We start from the raw sequence: 25701 nt of genomic DNA, 5'->3' as shown, positions 1-25701 counted from the left end.
TCTGTTTCTGAAGTTCTACCTTTTTCTTTAAAAAAAAATTACTTTATTTTAGAGCTAGAGAGAGCACAGATGTGAGAAGCAGCGGGAAAGGGAGAGAGAATCTCAAGCAGATTCTGTGCCAAGCATGGAGCCTGATGCAGGGCTCAATCCCACAAAACTGAGATCACAACCTGAGCCGAAACCAAGAGTTGGAAGCCCAACCGACTGCAACACCCAGGTGCCCCTCTATCTTGTTCTTTTGTTTGAAACATATTTCTCTACTTCTTCATTTTCCTTGCCTCTCTGTGTTGATTTCTGTGTGCTAGATAAAACAGGCACCTCTCCCAATCTTTCATGTAGGGGATGAGCCTTACTCACCAACCTTGCCCAAGCTCTTGTTTGGCTCTTAAACCTTTGTGATCGTCTAAGATGCCTCCTTTGTTCTTAGTCATTCCCAATTATTAAGGGTGTACCAAGACCTGCCAGTGTCCCAAAGGGAAGGATCACAGTCAGAACCTAGGTGCAGAATGACCAGAAGCCAGACCCTCAGGCAACAGCTAGGAGCCTATGAGTTAGAGTCCTTCTAGGGAGAAACTGGAGATGGGTATTTTTACCTGCTTCCTCCATACTAGATATAGTTGTATAGCCACGGGGGGGGGGGGGGCGGGGGGGGGGGACGTGTTCCTGTACCTGTTTAGAACTGATTCTGAGTTTGCTGCAGTCCTTTGAGACTTGTGAACACAAGTGCCGTTTGCTCTCAGAACCAGGAGATCCAGAGACCCATTCCTTTAGTGGCAGGTGCCAAATATGTGTACAAGCTCCTTCTAGAGAGACATTATTGCAATTTGCAGTGGGCTAGAGGAAGAAGGCTAAACTGATACCTGTTGGCTTTCCCTTTCTCTGAGGAAGATTACAGTCAACCCCTAGATGTGTGTTAAATTAGAAATTTGACTCATATGGTACCTTTCAAAGTTTGTCAAATGGTATCTTTCAAGGAAAGACTGAGAGATTGCTGTTTTTTGCCTCCCCCTTCTATGTTGAGTCCTGGGGCATGGCCATAGCATGATCTCATAAGCCAATTAAAAACTAGTTTTGTTTATTTGTTTGCTATAGTTTTGTGGGTCTTATGAACGCACTCCCTGCTGTATTTCAGTGCTAGATGTTTGGGGTCCATCCCTTAGGTGGGAGTTTTAAAAGTTTGGATGCTATATGTGCATTTCCAAATTTTTGCTCATAAGGGAGAAACTGGGAGTGGGAGTTCCCTCCTGATTCTATGGCATTCTGTGGGATGGGATTTATGATGAAGGTATGTCCCAGTATTTTCTAAGTTTTTCTACGTGGATATTTTCTCATTTGCCTGATGTGTAGGAGCCAATGTGTAGTTTCTGAATTTCTTTCACAGGAAATCGCTCTGTGGGTAGTTGTAGATTCAGTGTGTCCACGGGAGCAGGGGAGTTAAAGAGTTTCTAATGTCACCATCTTGGACTGGAACCATAAGATGTATTTAAATCAATATCTTGATATTTTGAATTGCAAATATTTCAACATGTCAGCATCACTAAGTCTGTGTGAAGTATGCTATTTCAGAACTCATTATAGTAAGATTTATGAGATAATTTGGGGTCATATTTGTCTGTTTCAAGCTTTTAATCAGCTGCATTTTTAGAAAAGATTCTTTAGCAGAACAGTAAGGATTTTGAAGCAGTGTCTTCATCTCTAAAAGTTATGAATATAGAATTTGAAAACAAGTAGAAATCATGTAGTTCATCTTTATTTTACAGATTAAAAAACTGGGGAATAATTATTATAAAGAACTTTCTACTACTTTCCCCCTGCTTTACTTTGCCCTCCTCCCAACCTACAGATTCACATAGAAGGAAAAGCTGCTAATTTAGCTGATCAAGAATCCAAGTCATTGATATGGCCTCTTCACTAGAGGCTGATATCACTGGCATTAATTGGCCACTGTGAACTCTGACCCAGTGGGGCATGTCAAGTGGCTATATCTTCCATTATCTTCTTTGAACTTCTTTTTCCAGTGAGGGTGTCTGTTACTAAACGTGGAACCTGCTCTTAACTTTTGGGTGGTATGGTCTGCGTGCATCCTGACTGGTGGTTGTGTGATGTCTTTCTCTTCCATGGGAACTTGAAGGTAGTAAGATCCCAAAATTTCCATTCAGGCTTAGGGTAATCAGATAGTGCCCACATAGGTAGAGCTTAAACTTCATCCTCTAACCCACCTCTTATCAGTCAGCATCAGAAGTTTGGGCATCAGTTTATCACCTTGACTCTCATTTGGCTCTTGTTCCTGGGCGGTAGCTCCGAAGGTAGAGAGTTGCAGCTGAGGAGGCTCAGATGGCACAGGGATAGGGTCATGTAGTAAAAATTACTAGCTAGCCAAGGTTTGGGTCTTTCAGGGTTTCTAATCACAATATCATGAACATTTTCAACACTCTAACATCACTTCCAGAATTATGGTCAACTCATCTGACTGCGTGATATTGATCATATGAACATGTCAGTCTAAACCAATATGACTGAAATAGAGTCATCTTCCTAAACATTGCATATTTTCTTCTTTCTGCTCTACCCCTTTTTCACCAATGATGCAGATCTGAGTTAGAAAACTTAGCCAGTCTAAGTGACTCCCTTCAATATTCACCTCTTTTCTCCCTCATCTCACACTTGTCTCCCATTTGCTTTTCTTTCTCTTGCTCTTTTTCCTCACTGTTCATGCTCTAAGCCTTCCATAGCACTCCAGCTAAAGTCTTCAGAGCTAATCTCATTGCTGGGCTTCAACAGACACTCAAGAAGCTTCAGAACTGACTACCTATGGTCCCCGCCTTGCCACCTTCCTGGTCCCTTCTCTGAATCAAGCACCTGAGTCCTGACTGCCATGTTGCTGCCATCCCCATCACAATGACTCAGAACACAGTTAAGCTGTTACAGAGATGGGCAAGGATCAAATGGTCATCCAGGGCACCCTTCCTCTTAGCCTTCCACATGCAGAAGGTAGTTCTAAGTGATCTTCATCAGAGTTCAGCAAACTTTTATTTATAAAGAACCAGACAGTAAATATTTCAGGCTCTGCATGCCATTCAGTCTCTCACATTCTCAACTCTGGCATTTTAACAAGAGAGCAGCTGTAGACAATATGTAAATGGTTGAATATGGCTGTGTTCCAATAAAACTTTGTTTATAGACACTGAAATTTGACTTTCATATAATTTACACAAATGACATGGAATGTTCTTCTTTTGTTTGTTTGGGTTTCTTTTTTTTATTTAAAACCGTTAAAAAATACCAAAACCTTTCTTACCTTGCCTGCTATACATAAACAAGGCCAGACTCAGCACATGGGCCATAGTTGGCCAACCTGAAATATGTGATCTCCTCTAGTAGTCTCTTTGAATGCATTTTTCCTTTTTTTTTTTTTTTTTTTTGCTTTTAAGCATACTTTTAAAAAGTCACCCATATTGTTGCTACCTTTTTACTAGAACTATATTATCAAATCATTAAATAGCCTTATAAGTCAGCTCAAATCAATTCTAAAATAAAAGGGAGTAAAAATAAAATAATACATAGATTGATTTTGTAAAGAAGAGTTACTACATTTAAAGTTTCCTTCATGTAAATTTTGGACACAAATATTTATCTTGAGATTTCCACCAACAGAACCGAGGCACACATTGGTCAAAGCACTCTACTGGCTTGCTCCCTTCTAATGCTAATCCAGGTATTATTCTTTTTGTTTCCTTTTAAAATGCTATTTGATTTTTGACATGTCAAAATGTTTACAGGCTTTAATATATATCTCCCTTTCACCTTCTTCCTAGCAATAATGAAATACTAAAGCAATGTTTGGAGCTCTTTGGAAAAAAATGCCCTTGAAAACATCATATGGTAACCATTGGTATTCGTTAGGAATATTTCTCAAGGTCTTCAAATATCCCAAGTACATAAATACCACTAGAGCATACATTTTCCCATAAAATTTAATAACAAATAGCTTAAAAATCTGACTGCTTTCAGTTCTTTATAAATAATAAATACAGGACCAAAGTCATTTATTCGACTATTTACTCCTTTCAGGAGAGTTACTGTGAACATAAAAAGGAGAAAAAAATCAAAAAGTGAATGCTGACTCTCTAGATGGGTCACTTGCCAGCCAAGTGACTCAATTCTACAGACCAGCCTAGCAGAAAACATTACTCAAGTAAATGTCCTAACAAAATTATGAGTTAGGTCATTTCATGAAACTTTGAGAATTGTGGTGAAATTGCTGATGTTAAATCTGTGAATGCTAAGGTTCTTCTTTATTTGAGTAACCAGAAAAGAAGCAGTTCCTATAATGGGTTAAGTTATAGAGCTGTACATAGGATGTCAAATCAATATAAAGTTATTATGAGAGTCATACAAAGATGAAATAGGCTGCCAAGAGGAGCATGTGAGCTCCTCCTCATGGCAATGACCACCTGATGGAAGGATGGAGGGAGGATCCAGGAACCAGAGGGTTTGGGTTAGACCAAGAGCTTCTCAAATATTCTTAGGACAGCAAAACCCTGCACCTAAAACCTTCTCAGTGAAATCCTAGGCATAGACCAGGGTTTATAAAATAACAGACTAGGTGGCCTATAAAAGCCTTTCCAAATCTAAGATTTTATGACATATTATTTAGCTGTAAGTAGAAGAACTATAGTTGAATTCAAATAGTTCGGGAGACGCTTGGGCTGCTCCTAATTATCCCACTTATTTCTAGACTTTGGTGTAAGATATAGGTATTAAAAATAGTCAAAGCATGGTCGATCCTTGGCAAAACTTTGAAATAGGCTTAGTAAAGCTCAGAAGTTAGCTCCTGGGAATACTGTCCTTTATTTCTAAGAAAAATGTGGCTTAAAGTCAGCATTCCCTCCAGTATCTATAAGATTTGGGGAAGATAGAAGACTAAGTGGGTGATGTTGCACATATACCTCTATATACCACAGAACATCAAAAAGAAGAGTAAACATCACCAAGAATTTTACATCCTCTTCTGGGGAAAGGGAAAGTGCATTTTCAGTTAAATGTAGAATTGTTGTATCATGTTAAGAGGAAGTATGGCCTTGCTCTCATCTTTGTTTGGAGATTAAGTATGATGTAAGGAAAAAAAAAAAAAAAAAAAAAAAAAAAAAAAAAAAAGTATGATGTAAGGAGATACGGATGGGTGCCAAGTTGACAAGGGGTAGACTAATGATGGTTAATTTTATGACAAGTTGGCTAGACCATGGTACTCAGTGGTTGGCCAAACACTAATCTAGGTGTTTCTATGGAAGTATGTTTTAAGTGAGATTAACATTTAAATCAGACTTTGAGTAAAGCAGATTATCCTCCATGGTGTGGGTGGGTCTCATTCAACCAACTGAAGGTCTTAAGAGAAAAAATTCTGAAGTCCCTTGAAGAAAAGGGAATTCTGCCTCCAGATGGCCCTTGGAGTTGAGCTGCAATATGAACTCTTCCATGAGTCTCCAGCCTGCCAACATGTCCTGCAGATTTCAGACTTACCAGCCCCCCACATCTATGTGAGTCAACTTCTTAAAACAAATCTTTCTGTGAATGTACACATCATATTGGTTCTGTTTCTCTGGAGAACCCTGGCTGATATACCACCCTCCCCACCCTCCCCACTCTCTCTACCTGCTTTATGCCTCCTCATAGAGTGCCTCCTACGTGTACAGTTTCTCTTCTGTACTGCATGGATATACCACCACAGACTATTGCCCCCATCACTTCATGTCATCAAATCTGTGTGTGTGTGTGTGTGTGTGTGTGTGTGTGTGTCTGTGTGTGTAGTTCACTCTACAGAAGACTTGAGTTAATGGGCTGGGGCAGGGGTGAGCACAATTGCACAGCCCAGCAAATACATAAACAAAAAAACAAACAACAAAAACCTTAATGTTAGACATACCTTTCATCAAAGTCCTTCAGCCATAATGACTGTGGTTATGTTTTGGCTGCCCCTGTTGTGTTATTTGGCTACTCTTTTTACCTCAATATACATATCTCAATAAATTTTCAAAAAGTAGAAAGAGCATAGGCCAGATTCTCTGACTGCTGTACAATAACACTCAGATTCAATAATAGAAAAAAAAAAAACTTCAGGGGAAAAAAACCTATTCACTTAGAAGTTTAAAAATGCTGCCTAAATAAAATAAGAAATAAAAATATAAATTATGAACTATTTAGAAAAATCCTATGAAAAGCAGCCAAAGAAGTATTCATAGAAATAATTAATGACCATAAAATGAATTTTTTTCATAAAATGAATTTTTTTTAGGAAATGTGATAAAAATGAATAAATTGGCATTCAACTAAAGAAGCTAGGAAGTGAACAACAAAATAACATGTAAGGAAGTAGGAGGGGGGTCAGTAAAGATAACAGAAGAGATAAATTAATTCAGTTAATTAAAAAACACAGGACAAAAGCAAGAGCAGGTGTTTTTTTGAATCCAATAAGTTAAAAAGCTTATGACAGATCTGTTTAGAAAGATAAGGAAGAAATCAGTAAGCAGGATTAAGAATAGGTAAAATGCCTAAACCACAAGAAGAAAGCACTGTTTTAAGTATGAGAAAATATTAGATACAAATTTGCTACACTATATATTTTGATAGTCTATATGAAATGAACAATTTTCTATGAAAGTATAACTAGTCACAGGTGGTCTGGGTGGCTCAGCAGTTTAGATCCTGCCTTCCGCCCAGGGCCTGATCCTGGAGACCCTGGATCGAGTCCCACATTGGGGTCCCTGCATGGGGCCTGTTTCTCCCTCTACCTGTGTCTCTGCCAATTTCTCTCTGTGTCTCTCCTGAATAAATAAATAAAATCTTAAAAAAAAAGATTCACATTAATAAAAAAGTATAACTAGTCAGAACTTAAGAGGCAAGAAAACCTAAAAATACCATTATTCATGGTATAATTATAATATTATAATTATATATTCATGGTATCCTTAACTAATGATAATCATATGCCAGATCTAGGAAAATTCTATCAAGCTAGAAAAAAGTTTTCTATTAATTAATTTTTTTTTCAAAATATACCCCCAAAAGGATAGAAAACTTCAAACAGCCCAAAAAAAATAAAACAGATTCAACCCCAGAGATTCAAATGTATATGCACAATATGGATTATTTTTAAAATTGGGAATCCAATCCAGCATGTATTATGGTTATCAGTATTTTTCCTGCTTACCACATCTATTTCTTATCATGAACCACTAATCTTTTGGTAACAGTGCCACTTCTCTAAGGAGTTACTCTGCCCCCATTCCAAAAGAGCATACACTATTCCTTCTCGACAGTGGAGTGGACATGTGCCCTAAGCCTGAGCAATCAGATTCTCTCTGCTTAAAATCTGCTTCTTGAAGTGTCACAAAGCAACAAAAGCAGTTAGGGTCAATTATACAATAGTGCCATAGTAGCAAAATGGTCCACTGGTTTCCGCTACTCTGCTCCTTGGAGCAATCCTGATTCCTGTCTTTCTTTAGCTGTAATCATTCAGGTTTTACTTTGCTTCTGCAAAATACCTACACTATATTTCTAATGCACTTTTTCTTCATTGTTATTCAAGGATTATTGTTCATTGTTTGCCACCAGAGAAATTCAACCAGAACAGTTAGAGTATCTAGAAATATAGTTTAGTTACATAAAGCTTTCAATAGAAGCACCCTCTCCAAAAGCACTTACTAAAATACAATGCTTATAGGTATTTACCCCCAAAATACAAAAATGCTAATTCAAAGGGATACATGCACCCCTACATTTATAGCATTTATACATGTATATATGTGTGTGTATGTATATTTGTGTATATATATATGTATATATACATACACACACTGGAATATTAATCAGTCATAAAAACAAATGAAATCTTGCCATTTGCAAAAACAGGAACAGCATGGATGAATCTAAAGAGTATAATGCTAAGTGAAATAAATTAGTCAAAGAAAGACAAATACTTCATGATTTCCCTCAAATGTGGAATTTAAGAAACAAAATAAATGATCAAAGAAAAAGAGAGACAAATAGAAAAATAGACTCTTAACTATAAAAAACACACTGATGGTCACCAGAGGGGAGGTAGTTGGAGGGATGGGTGAAATAGGTGATGGGGATTAAGAGTCTACTTACCATGATGAGTGCTAAGTAATGTATAGAAATGTTGAATCATTATATTGTACACCTGGAACTAATATAACACTGTATGTTAATTATACTGGGACTAAAAAAAATAAAATCCAGTGCTTATTCCTAATTTTTTAAAGAAATTCGTAGTCAACTAAAAATAGAAGGGCATTTTCTCAATTTAAGCATATCTGCCAGAAGACGTCATAACATGATTGTGAAATATTAAAAGTAACATGATAAAAGTCAGGTTTAGGTATCTCTTCTATCAATCCTATCACTCTACATTGTCCTAGAGCCCCTTCTTGGTGCACTAAGAAGAATACAGACAAAATAATTTGCAATTATTATGATGACCTTAAAATAGGCCAATATTTGAAAATCATTTAGAACATGATATTTGCCCTAATTGGTGAAGGGCAAGTAGAGATAGAGATTATAATTTCATCTTACAAAATGAAAGAATCCAGTAATATTTGGCTTCTAACATGCAAGTAGGATTAGTGTTCTTTGGGGCAGAAAAGATAACCATGTCTTCCTATGATTGCCAAGCCATGACAGAAAAAGAAAAGTAGTGGAGGGCAAATTTCAAAGAAATCTTTTCTTTTTCTGGGCTGGGAAAGGAAAGGGATTCAAGAGAGAAAAGCAGGCCAACTGTCCCAGTGTTCGTCTCTGGACAAGGAAAGAGAGATGTGAAAGATAGATCAGATGAAACAGAGGGCAGATGGGTTCTCTTGTCTCTGCTCCCCGCCTGGGACTCAGGGACTCCGCCTCATAGGTTGTCCCCATACCATGAAGGGACTCGAATCAACGCAGAGAGAGGTTTGATGTGCAGCTTTCACAGGCTACCACCTTCTGTTCCCATCTCTGTGGAGAGCCTGGAGGCTTGTGCCGTGGGAGCAGAGGCTGGGAGGGACCCTCAAGCCAGAGGGCCGGAGAGGATGAGGCAGAGACTCAGGGATGCAGCAGCAAGAACTGGAGGAAGTCTATATAATAGTGTGGGGGCCTAGGGAGGAGGGCCAGTGAGAGTACAATCACTGCATCCAGGAGCATTGGTGAAGTAGAACAGAGTGAACTGTAAATCACAGCCACAAATTACAATACTAAGCCCAGCAGAGCAGTAAAAGAGGTAATGGAGAAGACAGAACAAGAATATTGCATGCAGTGGAATCCTCCCTCCCAGTGCCACCCTGAAGACAGATTTGGTTTCCTCCTATATCCAGACCCCATCCTGGGGAAATGAAGGGCAAAGGGGCAGATCACCAAACAATCGTGTTTTTTCCTGGAGAGACTGGCAATGCTCTATAGAGAATACAGTTAAATTACTAGATTGGACTAAATTAGAACTTTAAGTTAAATGTTCTTGCTGTTAACTAGCAAGTAGGAAGACCAAGTCAACTATGGGCAAAGGAAAGAAACTACATTTTCTCTTAAACGTAAGTTGTAGGGGGCACCTGGGTGGTTCAGACAGTTGAGTGTCTGACTCTTGATTTTGGCTTGGGTCATGATCTCAGGGTCCTGGGATGGATCACTGGGTCGGGCTCTGCACTCAGCACTGAGTCAGTTTGTCCCTCTCCCTCTACATCTCTTCTCTATCTCTGGAATAAATAAAATCTTTAAAAAAAATGTAAGTTGCAGGATGACATAAATTTTGTAACTCCATGCCAGTCTACCAAAAAACTGTATGATAATCAACTGGAAAATTATTAGAATAAAGAAGAGAGTCAAGTAAAGTGGCCAGATAGAAGATCTACATGTAAAAATTAAAAGGTGTGCTATATGGTAATAATAACTAGCTACAAGTATAATTTTTAGAAAGATCTCATTTATAATAAAACAAAAACTCTCCTTAGGAGATGAAACAGATTAGCATAAAGAAAACCATAAAATTTCACTTGAAAGCATGAAATAAATAAAGAGACAGAGCATGATCATACATATGAAGAGTCCATTTTTAATGTCAAACAAATTTCCACAGGGATATTTTTGTTGAAATTGACAATATCTAGGTTGCTGGACTAAAAAGAATTTAGTATAATCACTTAAGTTCAGTATCTAGTGAGATCTCTGGCAAATAGCAGGTACTAAATAAACAGATACAGCAGCTCTAAGAATTATTATTACTTCTATTCTCTTTGCTACCACTCTTAGTTGGCCAATATTGTTAAATCTTGCAATAGAGAGGGAATTACTAAGAATGAGGCCAAAAGTAGAATCCATAAAAGACAAAATTTGTAGATTTAATTATAAAAAATTAAAAACTTTCTATGCAGCAGAGAGCACCATAAACAAGATTAATACTCAAATAGAAAAGCATCCATAACATACACAAAACATAAAGGTTACTATCTTTCATATATATTTTTAAAGTCTTGCAAATCAACAGAAAAAAAAAACTAAAAGAAGAGAGAAATGAGTTAACTGGAAATTCACAATAAAATAATGGGGAAAGGAAAAGAAAAGAAAAAAAAATATATCACATCTTTATCCATTCGTCTGTTGATGGAATCTGGGTTCTTTCCATATTTTGGCTATTGTGAGCATTGCTGCTATAAACATTGGTGTGCATGTGCCCCTTTGAATCACCTGGTGAGGATGCAGAGAAAGAGGAACCCTCTTGCAATGTTGGTAGGCATGCAAAATGGTGCAGCCACTCTGAAAAATAGTATGGATCTTCCTCAAAAAGTTAAAAATGGGGCTACCCTATGACATAGCAATTGCACTACTAGGTATTATCCAAAGGATACAAAGGATAAAAGCAAATAGTGGTTCAATTTGCTTTTGGTAAAAAATATTTATGTACTTTGCAGTTCACTTTCATGTACAGGTAGGTTTTCTTGCTAAACCTTATTTGATGTTGTTACTTCCCAAGGATACTCCTAAAGTGCTTGGGACAACTCACCCACATCTTGCGAAGAATAGCTTGATACCTGGTCACTGAGTGTCACCAATTTAGAGCGTGTAGGGGCAGTTATCGAACAAGAGAACTGAAAGTCCCTAAAATCTCACTGCTCGTATATGAAAGTAATTTTGTATGATTTTTCCAAATTTGACAATAACTCTAAAAAATTAGCAAGACATTGCCAGCAGCAAGTTGTGAAGCTGAAAGAAAATTTTATAAACTACAAATGTGATTTAAAAATTTTTTTTTTACTTAGACATCCAAGAGGAAAGACTGGTCTATCTATTCTCTGGTGAAAACAATACTATAAGATTGTCCTATAAAGAGGTGATCATAGAGAATGCAGATTTAAAATATAGGAAAGCTTCTTGGTATATCAGTCATTCATTGATCATGTTTATCAAATATTTGAAGCATCTCTGAATACTAGAACAGGAAAATGCAGAGTGAGGTGTTCAAAAAATGCTACTTTGGGCAAGGATTTCTAGTCTTCTCTTCTCAAACCTTACTCATTTTTCCGCACACATCTGAGTGCTAACATTTGGATCTCCATGACTAGTATATGGTTCCATGAAAAATGAGCCAAGAACTTAGATTCCTTGAGTTGGTTTTAAATCGTAGAGTAAAAGGGAGCCCCAGACCTCATCATCCTAGGAGACCACCAATGATGCAGAGCCAAATACCTAACAAAGTGGATAAAGTATATTTCCTTGGACTGTCACTTGACGTTGGTCCCTTAGAATTCAGAAAATCTGATCGTGCTGTTCCTCTGTGCATCTCAACATATTTAGTAGTCTTAAAAGCAATTTCTCAAGGATAAGAAATAGAAATTCAGCTCCTATTTTCTGTTTAGCCAAGTTACTTTGGTAGCCATGACAGTTTGTCAATGGGGATGCAGGAAATCAAAGAGAGCTCACTTCCACACATCAGAGTGAAAATGCTATTTGCTGCCCAACTGCCAGCAGGTGAGGGGCATTCAGGACTTTAACAGAACAGGATGAGAAGCTTGCCACATACAATTTATCTTTGCCAATTGTCTTTACTGCATTGCCCCACAGTTGAGAGAATTGTACCTACCCTCTTCAAGCCCTTGTAGCTCAATGAATAACATATAAACCACAAAGGCAGAGAATGCATTTCATTCCCAGATTACCTGGGGATGCCTGTATTCTAGTGTTTTTACATGTATGGTAGATAGCAGAGGATATAATTTTGAAACTTTTTCTTCAGAAATATTTACAGACTCAGAGGACATTGCAAAAAAAAAGTTCATGGCATCCACATCTTCAACCAGTTTCCTGTAATGGTGACATTGAAAATAATTGCAGTCCAACTAGGATTGCCAGATAAAATACAGGATATTCAGTTAAATTTGAATTTCAGATAAACACAATTTTTTTGTAGAAGGATGTCCCCATAAAATTTGTTGTTTATCTGAAATTAAAATTCAACTCAATGTCCTATATTTTTATTTGTAAAATCTAGCAACCCTCAGTATAGTGTCAAAACCAGGAAATCAATGCTGGTACAATATAGAAAATTTTACTCCAGACCATGTTCAGTTTTTACCATTTTTATATACAATCATTTGTATGTGTAGATATAGTTTGCTTTTTATTTTTTAACAATAGAAACAAGAACCAGAAACATCTGGCAACTGAGTAGAGTCCTTCCACGACTGGTGCAGAGCCTACCCCAGCTGCCCCTGATCACCTCCTGGTATGCCATGGAACTGGTACATTCTCCTCCCCGGGTACCTGGCTAAATTCACAGGCTGTGGGCATCAGGTCTGGTGGAAAGCAGTAGGTTTGCTCTCATCTAGAAGACTCAATTAGCTTTCCACCTGTCTCAGGAAGGTCTTCATTTGAATTTCCTTTGTTTTTGTTACCCCTAGACCATGATTTCCTGAGTGAATAACCACTTTCATGCTTTATAACAAGAGGAAAGGCCAAATTCCTTCTCTTGGGCTATAATTTATATTCTGCAACCAGCAATTCAATATTCAATCTTCTGGACAATTTTCTTTATTTTCTTTGTGAACAGTGATGCTAAAAATAAGAAAGAGAAGTAAGGTGGAGAAAATAAATCAAACATCACACTGCCTAATCCATGCAGATCTGGTGGTTCTCCTTGAGGACGGCTGGTCACAGACCCTGGGCATGGGCACCCAGAACCACAGAATGAAACAAAGAAAGCATTTGCTCCACTCAGGACACCTCATGAAGGACCTCACCTGGCTATTTCCATACATCCTCATGTCTCAGAAACAGCGTGCTTTAAATGCAAGGGGTGTCACTTGCCTTTTGAAGAGTTAAATAGAGATTTTTATGAAAGTCATTATAGCAAAATGGTATCCTGAGATACAGGAAAAGAAATATGCAGGAACTGTAACTCATACATAGCTGGAGAGCCCAGGAGTTATTCTGGGGGATCCCCAACTAGACCCTTCTCTCTGCATAGAGACTATAGTTATTCCCAGACTGCTACAAGCCAATGATGACATTTTCACAGTTCCCATTTAAAAAAATGAAGAAAATGAAAAGTCATTAATGTGTTCTTCGTAGAGTTAAATACTTTAGTTTGAAGGAAAATCCTTTATTCTAAATTTTTTCTTTCCGGGTTTCAGTAATAAGATGTTGTTTAATATGAAATGATGGTAATTATAACGAGAACTTTTGCCCTTTGCTATTCTTGCTTGGCAAATCAAAAAAAATGTTGAGTAGGTCTATCAGTTATAGCCACAACAATTCTACATAACACCCAGAGCTCAATGGCATATAAGAATAAAGATTTATTTCTTGGTCACTCTTATGGATTGGTGGCACAGCTTTATTTCTTAGGCCTCTCCCTCTGGGCCACTAGGGCAGCTGGGACTGGGACATGTTATTCCCATGACAATGGCAGAGAAGCAAGAGAGAAAACCCAAACATTCCACAGGGCAAACTGAATCCCACAGCTGAGCCCAAAGTCAAGAGTGAAGTACTTTCCATTCTCTGTGGGGTCAAGGTTGTAAAGGTAGAACCACACTACAGGGAGACGGGAATGTGACTACTGGTTCACTCTACCACATGGTGGCAATTACATCAACCCCCATTTTGTCCTGACATTTGCTAACCTTAGGAACACAACAGATTGAGAACCTCAGCTTCAAAGGCACCTTGACCGGGGCGGGGGGGGGGGGGGGGTTGGTGGTGCAAAAAACAAAAAAACAACCTAACACACAATAAATAGTAGTTCAGAAAAACCGGAAGTGGGAGTTCTGTGATTTGAACCAGGACCATGGGTCCTCGCTAGGCCTCAACTGTCCTAACTGCCACCACTCTTCCCCATTTTATGAAACACGATCCAAATCTAGGGCAATTTACAGTGACTGTACTATTGCCTGGCACATTTGTGAGGCATCTTTGATAGAGCATTAGGTGTTTTATTTTGCTATGACTACTGGAAAGAAATACACTAATCAGAATTCTGTGTGAAATCCTAAGTAACTGATTAATTCTCCTCATCCAGCTTTCCCTGTGCACATGCAATGGACCCAATTTCCATCCTAGGAACTTAATATCATTATTCCATTATTAATTCATCATCCAAATCTTCCCTTCATGAAAGATTATACTCTAACTTTCCAGCCTATGCAGGCTCAGCTTTACCAACAAAATGTTCAGTGTCTTTTTAACATTTTTATGTTTTAATTTTAAAAATATTCTGGGAATCCATCACCATGGCCTCAGGTCAGAAAGTTTAATCAACAAACATTGAAAATTCCAAGAAATGGTTAGAGCATTTTGAAAATTATCTGCACTCTTCCCATAATCTTCCCGGAAAAATTAGAGTCTCTGGAGGAGTCAGCTAAGGCACACAGCCTGAACTCTGTACCAGCACCCACCTCTGATGTGGAGTTGCAGTGAATATGTTTGGCATCTCTATTCCTCTGGTTCCATAGCTACAAACTGGGTGTTGGGTGGGATTTAAATGTGTTTTTGTGTTGCAAAGCTCCTTGGGAGAAAAATGATACAGATCTGGAAATCATGTTATAGTCCAAGGCAGGATCAGGCTAGACTACCCTTGACACAAGGTCAGGGATAACTGCCTTCCTCTTAGCGGAAGCCTAAATATGGCACGTCTGCCCTCTCAGAAGGAAGCACTGAACATACACAGCCACCTGTTTCCAGTTAGAATGCCAGGTGCAATCATTCAGGCAGGAGACAAAGGCCTTTGTTTTCTGACCAGCTGCATCCACCCACAGGTCTGCTGGAGAGTTCTACGAAGCAGTGGGTATCTCGCAGCTTCTTGCTGCACAGCTGGGCTCTCAAATTTAGAGTCCATGAGCTTTGAGAAAAGCTCACAGACATAATTACGTTCTCCACCCATAGCCAGGCTCAATCCAGAGAGGCGTTGGCTCAGTTTGCATCAGGTAAGACTCCTTCGTGGGGCCAGGAAGGAGGTGGAGGAGGGAAGGTGGACAAAAAGGGGGTGGGGGCCCTGGGCCTGGCCCGCTTCTGGGACACAAGCTGTCTTTTGTTCTGTGTGTCATCATAGACGGGCGAGTTGAATTCCTCTAAATGTGGTGGCATCTCACATACGTGCCAGGTAGCTCAGGGGCCAGCCAGGAAGGCTAGTGAAGCCTCAGCCTGGAGGCCTCCTCTTTGAGGGAAGCTGAAACAGCTTTTTTCCGAGAAAGCCTGGTAGTGGGAGCTGTAAGTCTCTAGTCCCACAGAAAGATGTAGAAAAGAAGTGAGTGCCCCTAAACTCTGGAATCAAGGAAGTAAATAGATCAAGAGACGATCTCCAAGACCTGAAGAAGGACTGCTTTAAACAAAATTCAAAATCGGCATCACAGGCAAAATGTTTGTTAAATGATGACCTAGAAGTCACAAGAAAGCTGAATTCTAGCCTGAAGAGCCTCAAGCCAAGAAGCCAAAGGTTTACTTCCTCAACTCCACGGAGTCCCTGAGGATGTCTAGAGTGTGGGGATAGAGGTGCTAAAACGAGGGGACTGAGCCCAGTTTCTCTGCAAAAATCTAGAACCACGTACATGTCCCCCAAATCTGGTTTAGCTAGCCCAGTGCCCCTATCTGAACCCAGAAAGAGGACTTGAACATTTATTCTCTAATAGTGTGAACTGAAAGTCTCTGGGCTTATAGACACACAGATGTGGTGTAAGTCAGGGGGTGCCCACCCCCAAAACCAGAGGGCTTGTATAAAACAGTTGTATACTCTAGTCTGAAAACCTCCCTCAACACTATCCCTTCCCCCAGGCCTTTCCTTACCTTTTCTAAAAGCCAGCAGCTCCATGATATCCTCTGCAGGATAGGAGAAGACCCTTCTTGGGGGAATCTGCCCCTTGAGCTGAAGAGACTTTGAGGCACTAACCAGCAGACTACCCCACCAGCGGCCTATGAGCAGGAGGTCCTCCTGCACAAACAGAGCTTCCAGTCAGCTTGTCCGTGTGACCGTTGTAAAGCGTACAAACACACAGTTAGGGACTCACCAGACATTTGAGTAAAAACTTTGAATGAGAAAGACAGAAGCCAAAACATACGAAGAACAAAAAGGCAACCTGGAGAAAACAATGATGCGAGGAGGATACTAGCAATTATTTTTCCACGAATTGATGAGGAAAGTTAAACTGTGTAGCAGACTGTGTTGGGAAAATTGATTTACCATTTGGAGAATTTAAAGCTGGATCACTACCTAATGCTGCAAACAAGGGTAGATGCTGGGTGGCTTAATGGCCTAACATTATAAATTTAATATAATAAAACATAAGAGACGATCTCCATGACCTGGAAGAGGACTGCTTTAAACAAAATTCAAAATCAGCATCACAGGCAAAATGTTTGTTAAATTGATAACATCAAAAATAGGAATGTCTATTCAATGAAGAATGATGCTAAGGAGAGTTGACAGACCAGGAAAAGGCACCTTCAATATCTAAAACCAATAATGGATTTATATGTAGAATATAAAAGGAACTCCATCAATGGACAGGTGGCGGGCGGCACCCTGCAAACTGGCTCTCCCACTCAAGGATGAGTCTGCAGAATGCTCACCCTGCCCCCCTGCACCACCAATGCGGCCCCCCAGTTGAGCATTCCCAGCAGCATACAGCCCTTCATTATTATTGTTATTCAATTTTTAAAACACCCTCTCCTTACTCCACTTAACCCAGTTTCTCTGCTCCTCTTTGCAGAAGCACTCCTCAAAACAATTGTCTAGAATCCCTGTTTCCAATTCCTCTCATTCTGTTTTAATATTTTTGTCGTGTAATATCCGATTGATACAACAGAATATATGTAAGTTATGAAACATAATGAAATCAACACCAGTGAATATTCTCATCCACTTAAAACATGAAACATCACCAGTTTCATGGCATCGACTTATGGTTCCTTCCCGATGCCAACACTCTGCCCTTTCTTCCCCCAGTGGAGAAGCTACTACCTTAAATTTTGTGATTGTCACTCCCTTCTATTTTACAAACTTTTATCACACATGTCTGTCTTCCTGGACAATACATATTAAAGTCCGAGGGAGTAAACACTTTGTCTTCCCTCCACACTTTGAAACATTCCAAATCTAATGGGTTCAGACAGAAACTCCTAACCTGTCCTCTGAACTGTCCACAGGCTCCCAATTTCCAGTGTCATCCTCCTAGGTGCTCAGATGACTATTTTCATAATTTATGTTGCTTTTTCTCTTATACAGCATATCTAGTCTATCAGTAAGTCCCGTTGGTTCTACCTTCAGAATCTCCTCTAAATCCAACAGCTGTTTACCTCTGCTCTTTTTTCCCAGGTTCAAGCATCTCCATTCCATATCTCAATGACTGCAAGATGCCCATCTCTGACTCCTTGCTTTCACCTTACCCCCACCCACACCCTGTTCTCCACACAGCACCCAAAGTGATTATTTAAAATCCACATCAGATCACAGTACCCTTTAGCTTAATGCTCTGCAGTGGCTTCTATCTCTGGCAAAGTGAGAATCCACAAGGCACTATGTGCTCTGGATAGCCCCAACTCGCACACCATCTTGGAGACTTCTCTCCTGGGCCCATTTTCTTCCATCCATCTGCTTCCATGAATGAGCCAGAATCCTTTTGTCCCAGGGCCTTTCCTCATGCTATTTGTCCTCTATCTGAAAGGCTCTTGCCTGTGAGTATCCCCTCTTCCCAACTGACTTGGTCTCCATCCTCTCCTTCACTCCTTAAATGTCATCTTAGCAGCAAGACCTTGCCCTGTGGTCTATTTAAAATAGCCTCTGGATCCCCATCAGCACATCTTCCTTCCCTGCTTTATTTTTCTCCACAACACTTACCACATTCTGACATGCTAGATCTTTTGCGTGCTTATTTGTTTATTATCTGGCCTCCTTCACTACAGTATAAGCTCCGTGAAGACAGGAGTTTCGGTCTATAGCGTTCACTGCTCTCTTCCCAGCAGTGTGTACAATGTGTCAACAAATATTTATTGAATGAATGGCTGGCTGGATGAATAAATGAATTAATGAATATAAATAATCTCATTTCCACCACTTTTACCAACTACCAAAATCCCATGTCCAGCTCAATGTGCCACATTACCCACCCCAACCAAACTTCAAGCCAGATCAAAATGATGGTTAGCCCCTAACCCAGTGACTTCCAAATAGTAATGACAGGTTCTCTCTCTGCCTCCTTGCAGAGCCTCAGGAGATGTGCCTCACAATTTTTACTTCCTCCTTTTGCATCTTTACAGGCTGTGTCATGGCACCACAGATTTAAATTGTGTTCTTCCACAACAGAAGGTAAGTCAAAAGCTATTTCTCGAGAAGTCATTATCCATTTGTCTTCCATCACTGACATAAGCCCATTGTCGATTTTAAGGATATTAAAGCATAAGCCTGGTTGGCTCTGAGCAAAACATCCCATATTTTAGTTCTAAGAGTCTGTGTGGCATCTTCGGGTTTACTATGACACTCAGAAAAATAAAAAGAAGAAGAGAAGATTCTTATTTACTCTGTATCCTTCCTCTTTCTTGGAAAATCTTACATCAGATCAGAAAAACCTAAATTACATGAAGTTTACAAAATTAGTTGCCTCATGAATAAATGGATTTATTATTCAAGATGCTGGGAAGCACATTTTATTATTCCATATCCTTGGAACAAAGTATTTGAAATGTGGGATGAAATATTTTCAAGCTGCTTCACTAAAGTCAGACAGACCAAAAAGAACATTTGCACATTAACATAAAACATTCATCAGGAGGTCTGCTGGCAATGCAGAGGGAAATGGTTGCATTTTTTATTGCTAATCATTCCCATTAAATGTGTGGTTTGTGACCATTTTTCCTGTACCGTATTCAGGAACTTACCTCAGATAATGGAGGTTATATCCACAGATCTCATAAACGATCCACTATAAAGAACTAAACCTTTCAGAAGTGTTCTTAATGATTAAAAAGATATGAATGACCAAACAGCCTAAAAATCGATTGGTTTCATTACATGTTTTGCTCAAAAACTGAAGTTCAATCTTTCTATAACCCACAAGCTTGTAACAAATACAGCAAGCGAGGAGGAAAACTGTTCTCAATTTTTAATTATCTTGCTCAATTCAAATTTCCTGACTTATCTCTGAGCTCTCCTCACCTCCTCCCTCTGGATCTGTTTATGATGCACTGTTTCAAGGTCAAATTCCAAAGCCAAGTCCTCTGCCTCAGCACACGGCTCATCACGTTCTCAATAAATGTTGGACCCTTAGGGTCCTAAAGGCCATGCACAATATATTTTTCTAGGTTTACTTTAGAGAAAAATTTTAGCAGTTTCATCTATCATTGGTTTTAGAACCAAGTATGAAAAGCGGGGGTGGGGGGGTGTAGGGGGTGGGGAGCTTAGAATAATGGAATCTTCAAGCAGGAAGAAACTTTTGATTTTCTAGTTAACCCCTTCCTTTTACAAGTAAACTCAGCGGGGGACGTGGTTGTCCTGGTGTCCATCACCAATTCACTGCAGCACTGATAGAGCCAAGGTCCCCAAGGCCAGCCGGTGTTTATCACCATGGTGTGAAGTCCTGATCTGCATTAACTCACCAGGCTTCCTCATATCTGCATCCAGCCAGGGCCCCCAATCCCAGCCTTCAGCTCTGGAAACATCTTGCCTCTCTCCACCCCATCCCTGTTGTTACTGACTTGATCCAGCCTCTCACTGTGCCCTGCTGGGGCTGCAGGCTCCTTCTGTACAACTGTCCTGCCACGGGACTCGCCTGACATCAGCTCATTCTCTGTGAGGCTGCAAAGCTACCCTGTCCAAAATAACCACTCAGGTCATACTGAGTCCCGCTTTACAACTTCACTGATGTCTTGTCTCTGATATCTCCACGCATGGGTACAAAGTTCTGTGCAATGGTCTGGAGCCCCAGCTCCTCCATTCTTGGTGCCAGAGACCATTCCATGTCACTTTTCTCTACCCCAAAAGACTTGTGACATTCCTTATCCACCATGCACTGAATCTTGCACACTTGATTACTGGGAACCCTTAGTTATCCTTCAGCAGCAATTCAAATGTCATTTTCTCTCAGTGAAAGCTTGGAACCCACCTTGATCTTCAGGTCTCCAGTTTGCCCCAGGGCAGAGCCACTCTGTCTATCTTGGAGATTCCAGGTGTGGCCCACTCCTCTCTTCCTGTTTCTGCCCTTCTCCAACACTTGGACCTTTTGATTTCTGGATTCCCACAACTGTCTTTTCTTTCTAGCCTAGGTTCTCCACAGACTAATGAATCACATTATGACCTGTCCCTTATTTTCCTCTCTGGCCACCTGTACCTTGCAGGGACTTCTCACCCCAGATTTCTGCCCCAAAAGGCAGCTCATAGAAGGATGACTCAGTCTCCTCAGGGGACCAAACAGTGGAAAGATTTGTGTAGAAATGCTCACACTGCCATGACAGGAAGAGTTTACATCCTTGAATACCTCTTCAGATTGTGAATAAAGTCATATGAGGAACTGTGACTTTTTTATCTTTAGTTGTCATTGCCTGATATATAGCTATCATTCAATAAATGTATGAGTGAGTGCAAGCAGTCCTAATAGCAATAGAGTCCAAAGCATTGAGCAGACAATTGGATTGGGGAGTCATTACACTCATAGATCCCTTTCAGTCTGAAGAATAAAGGCTTTGTGGGACATTAGAAATTAAATTCAAGTATTTATTTCTTTAATTTTTTAAAAGATATTATTTATTTGAAAGAGAGAGAAAGATACAGAGAATGAGCAGGGGGGAGGAGACACATAGGGAGAAGCAGACTTCCCACTGAACAGGGAGCCTGAAATGGGGCTTGATCTCAGGATCCTGGGATCATGACCTGAGTTGAAGGCAGATGCTTAACCAACTGAGCCAAACCTATTCACTTGAGCAAGTAACATGGTTGTGCCTGACTTCAAAGAGACATGGAGGGACAATCCTAATGGAAAGCTGGAAGGACAGGGAACTGGGGATCCATGGAGGTGGTGATATCTGCCACATTCCACTCCTCTGGTCACATAATCATTTCCTCTTTGTCCCTCATGCAGAATATATGCACCTGCCATGGCCCTGTCCCAGCTCTGTAATTCTGCTGTGGAGAAAAGGGAGAGCAAAAACATATCTTTTTAGATCATGGGTTTTAAATTCAAGAGGAATTACGCTGTACCTAACATAGAGACAAATGTTTATGATCTAGCTGTATTAGTTTGCTGGGGCTGCCCTAACAGAATACCACACACTGAGTGGCTCAGAACAACCAAAATTTACTGTCCCACAGTTGGATACTAGATGTCTGAAATCAGGATGGCAGAAAGTCATGCTCCCACTGAAACCCATAAGGGGGAATCCTTCCTTGTCTCCTTCTAGTTTCTGGTGGTTTGCCAATAATCCAGAACATTCCTCAGCTGGCAGCAGCAACACTTTAAGCTCCACTTCTGTTGTCACAAGACCTTCTCTTCTCTCATCTCTTCTTTTGTTACAAGGACACCAGTCACACTGGATTAGAGCCCTCCCTTCCTTAATCCAGCATGACCTCACCTTAAATTCATTACATCTGCAAAGATTTCAATTCCAAATAAATTCACATTCACAGGTACCAGCTTGTAATAGGACTTCAACCTATTTTTTAAGGGTGACAATTCAATCATAAATCTTACCCCTGAAACCTCTCATTTAAGCGCTGTTGCCCATCACCCCAAGGTCATGAACTTTGAGCTCAATGCCATGACTGGATAGGGCTATCTGTACTGACCTCCCTGAGAAAGGTGTTTATATGTTCTGCATTGGTGAAAAGGAGAATGAACCAAATATTTGGGGTCCAGAACGGTGGACTATGGCAGTTGTTAGAGGTCCTGACCAATATTCCTAGTTGTCTTTCATCCAGTGGGAAAGATAGTACCTTACCTGCTCCCATGAAACTGGGTGTGACCATGTAACTTGCTTAAAGCCAATGAAATAAATGTGAGCAGAAGTGATATGCATTATTTTTTTATATGTATTATTTTTAAATAGTAGAATTTAAGAGGGAAAGCATAATTTTCCACCTTTCTTCGATGTTCCAGGTTGTCTGTAAATTCCCACTGGGTGAAAGTTCTGGAATAAAGACAACATAATCACATGTAGTTGACCTGTAGCTTGAGTCAGCTACATCTCATTTAGACATTAAGACACTAGGATGAATGCATGCGTATCCTAGGACACAGCAATTTCACTTATATCAGAAAAATTCAAAAAAAGAGAAAGAAAAAATTTTGCACATATTCATCAGGGAAACATATACAAGTATTTTTAGGAGAATTATTTGCAGCAAAAAAAGTGAGAATCAATCCAAATTGTAGGTTGAAGTAAATAAATAAATTCTACTACCTCTCTGAACTGAATAATATATAACAACAAAAATTATTTACAGCTCCAAAAATGCATATGGATAACATTTTTTAAATAATTTTAAGCAGTCATAGAAGAATGTATAGATATGATTCCAATTCCATAATACACTCAGAATTAATCAGTATATTATGTAAGGATATAAAAATGTCTAGTAACAACAGTGAAGAAAAACCAAGGATTCAGCTAAGTGATTACTTTTGGCAGATATATTGTGTAATGTGATTGGAAAAGTCACACAGAAAACTTCCAGGTTATGATAATTCATTTTCTGGCATGGTTGTTGGGCATATGCTGTTCATTTTATTATTGGTCTTTAAACTCTACATATATATTCTTTATGTACTCTCTTTACAATCTATATTTTACCACTATTTTTAAAAAATAGATCTAGGGTAAAAATACATGAAGGCATGTGTTGTAGAAATAATTCTATGGGTTTTTTTATATAAAATGAAGAACAATTTCTTGTATAAATAATGATTCTCCCACCTGTAACCCTCTACATCTATTGGCTTTTTTTTTTTTTTTTGAGAGAGAGAGAGAGAGAGAGAGAAAGAGAACACATGTGGGCATGAGCAGCAAGAAGGTGTAGAGAGGGGCAGAGGCAGAGAGGAAGAGAGAATCCTAAGCAGACTCCATGCTCAGTTCAGAGCCCAACACAGAGCTTGATGTCATGACCTTGAAATCATGACCTGAGCCTAAATCAAGAGTCAGATGTTTAACTGACTGAGCCACCCAGGTGCCTTTCGTTTGGCTTTATTAAAGAAGAACTGGTCTTTCATTTTTAAAATTTATGTCCCTTTCTCTTTGTGTGATTAAAGAGGAGAAAATAGGAAATCACAAGTATATAAAGGGTTCTTTGGGAGAAGGGTAATTTTCTTCCTGTGCTAGTGAAACAGCAACTCTATCACTATGTTTCGATTTTCCCCGTTGTTTGTTTTTGCTATTTTAATGGTTTTCTTTAAAAATTTTTACCATACTTTCCTTAACAAAACAAAAATTAATATCTCACACCTTCATAACAATGACTTTAGAATTTCTTAATTTTCATACCCTCCCTGCTCTTTTTCAGAAGTATTTTGGTTTCAGTAAACTCAACACATCTTTCCTTTTTTGAAAATGTCTTTATTTTAACCCCAAAGAGATTCTTCTGGGCATACAATTCTAGATTGATAGTTATCTTCCGTTGGTGTGAACAAGGTGTGACTCTGCTCTCCTCGGGACCCCATGTTGCTGCACACGACTCTGCAGTCATCTACATGCCCTTGTATATCTATCCTTCTCCCTGTCTGCTTCTATGCTCTTCTCTTTGCTGTTCCACTACAAACTATGGTTTCTTTTATTTGTTCTTCCGAGAAAACATGGTTGTGGAAATTGGTCAGCTGTTACCTCCTCAGATATGGTCTCCATCATTCTCATCATTTCCTTCTCTGGGTCATTAATTAGCCCTTTCTTACATACTCCCACTCTGTCTTCCATAGCTCTTGCCCCTATTTTATATTTTTTATTTCTTTTTTCACTCCCTGTTACATTCTGGGCAAGTTCCTCAGAGCTGCCTTTCATTCCACAATTTTCTTCAGCTGTATCTAATCTAATATTGAACTTATTTCAATACCTATATTTTCATTTTGTTATTTTTTTCCAGTCTGCCTGTTCATTTTGTAAAGGCATTTGTTTCTTATTTTTATAATCCTATATTTTATTTCTTTAAACATTTTATACATAATTATTTTGTATTCCCTATTTGTTAGTTCTAGTATCCCCCAAAATCTTTGGGATCTAAATGTTTTGCATTCTACTTACTCTGTTTCCTTATATATTTATCAATGAATGATTGTGAGCTACTATATTTGATTAATTTCTATCCACAGGCATCTTAGAAGTCTTTTCTCCAGAAGGATTTGTGTTTTCTTCTGCACAGGATCCAGGGAGACACAACTGATCTATAGACTATTTCAAGCCCCTGTAGGGGTCCAAGATTATGTAGGACTCTGGACAAGTTCTCTCATTTTGCTGTTGGCCCAAAGATTAAGGATTCTACTGAACAAATCACAGGGCTAATATTGAAATTTGACCCTCAAAAACTCTGTCATTTATGTTATGTTGTACAATTGGAATTAATGGACCATTGCATGTCAACTATTGGATTTTTTACCTATTTAATACCTGTCCTTTGACCTCAGGGATATCTGTGTGCTACACACTTCTCTTAGGGGTACAACATTGGCAGCAACCTGAGATCCATTGATGTCAGATAAATATAATAATGTGGTTTAAAATAATAGCTATTTTTAACATCATGACTACCTGTTTTTCTGTAACAACCTATGGATATTCAGGCCTAAACAATAAAACAGTTTAAAACTTTTCTTGCCTGCCCTTCCTGCTGTAATTTTTCTTTCCAATATCACCTTGACAAACCCAAGTTATAACTACAAAGGAAGATTTTAGATATGCAGATAACAAAGAAATAAAACTGAAATTATTTACAGATCAGATGATGATTTATGGCAAAAACCCAAAATCAACAACGAAATCAATAGTTAATGATAGAATTTAGTAAGAGGTTGGGATAAAAGATGAATATAAAAAATGTATTGCAGTTCTATGTCACATTAATAATCACTTAGAAAATGTAATTTTTTAGGAGCATCTCAGTGGCTCAGTCAATTAAGCATCTGCTTTTGCTCAGATCATGATCTCAGGGTCCAGGATCAAGCCCTGCAATGGGCTTCCTGCCCAGCAGAAAGTCTGCTTCTCCCT

The 25701-nt window shown here is 39.1% G+C and overlaps 1 long non-coding RNA gene across 1 annotated transcript; it reads left to right on the top strand.

Moving 5' to 3' along the window:
• The first annotated feature begins 15256 nt into the window (after positions 1 to 15256).
• On the top strand, positions 15257 to 25166 carry LOC144315194 (uncharacterized). The gene is made up of 3 exons (XR_013380954.1): positions 15257 to 15458; positions 18784 to 18832; positions 24810 to 25166. It is a non-coding gene; the product is annotated as an uncharacterized LOC144315194 (long non-coding RNA).
• Positions 25167 to 25701: the final 535 nt, after the last annotated feature.

Source organism: Canis aureus, chromosome 6 (genome assembly GCF_053574225.1).
Source record: "Canis aureus isolate CA01 chromosome 6, VMU_Caureus_v.1.0, whole genome shotgun sequence".
Taxonomy (NCBI): domain Eukaryota; kingdom Metazoa; phylum Chordata; class Mammalia; order Carnivora; family Canidae; genus Canis; species Canis aureus.
This window is presented reverse-complemented; position numbering and strand designations above follow the sequence as displayed.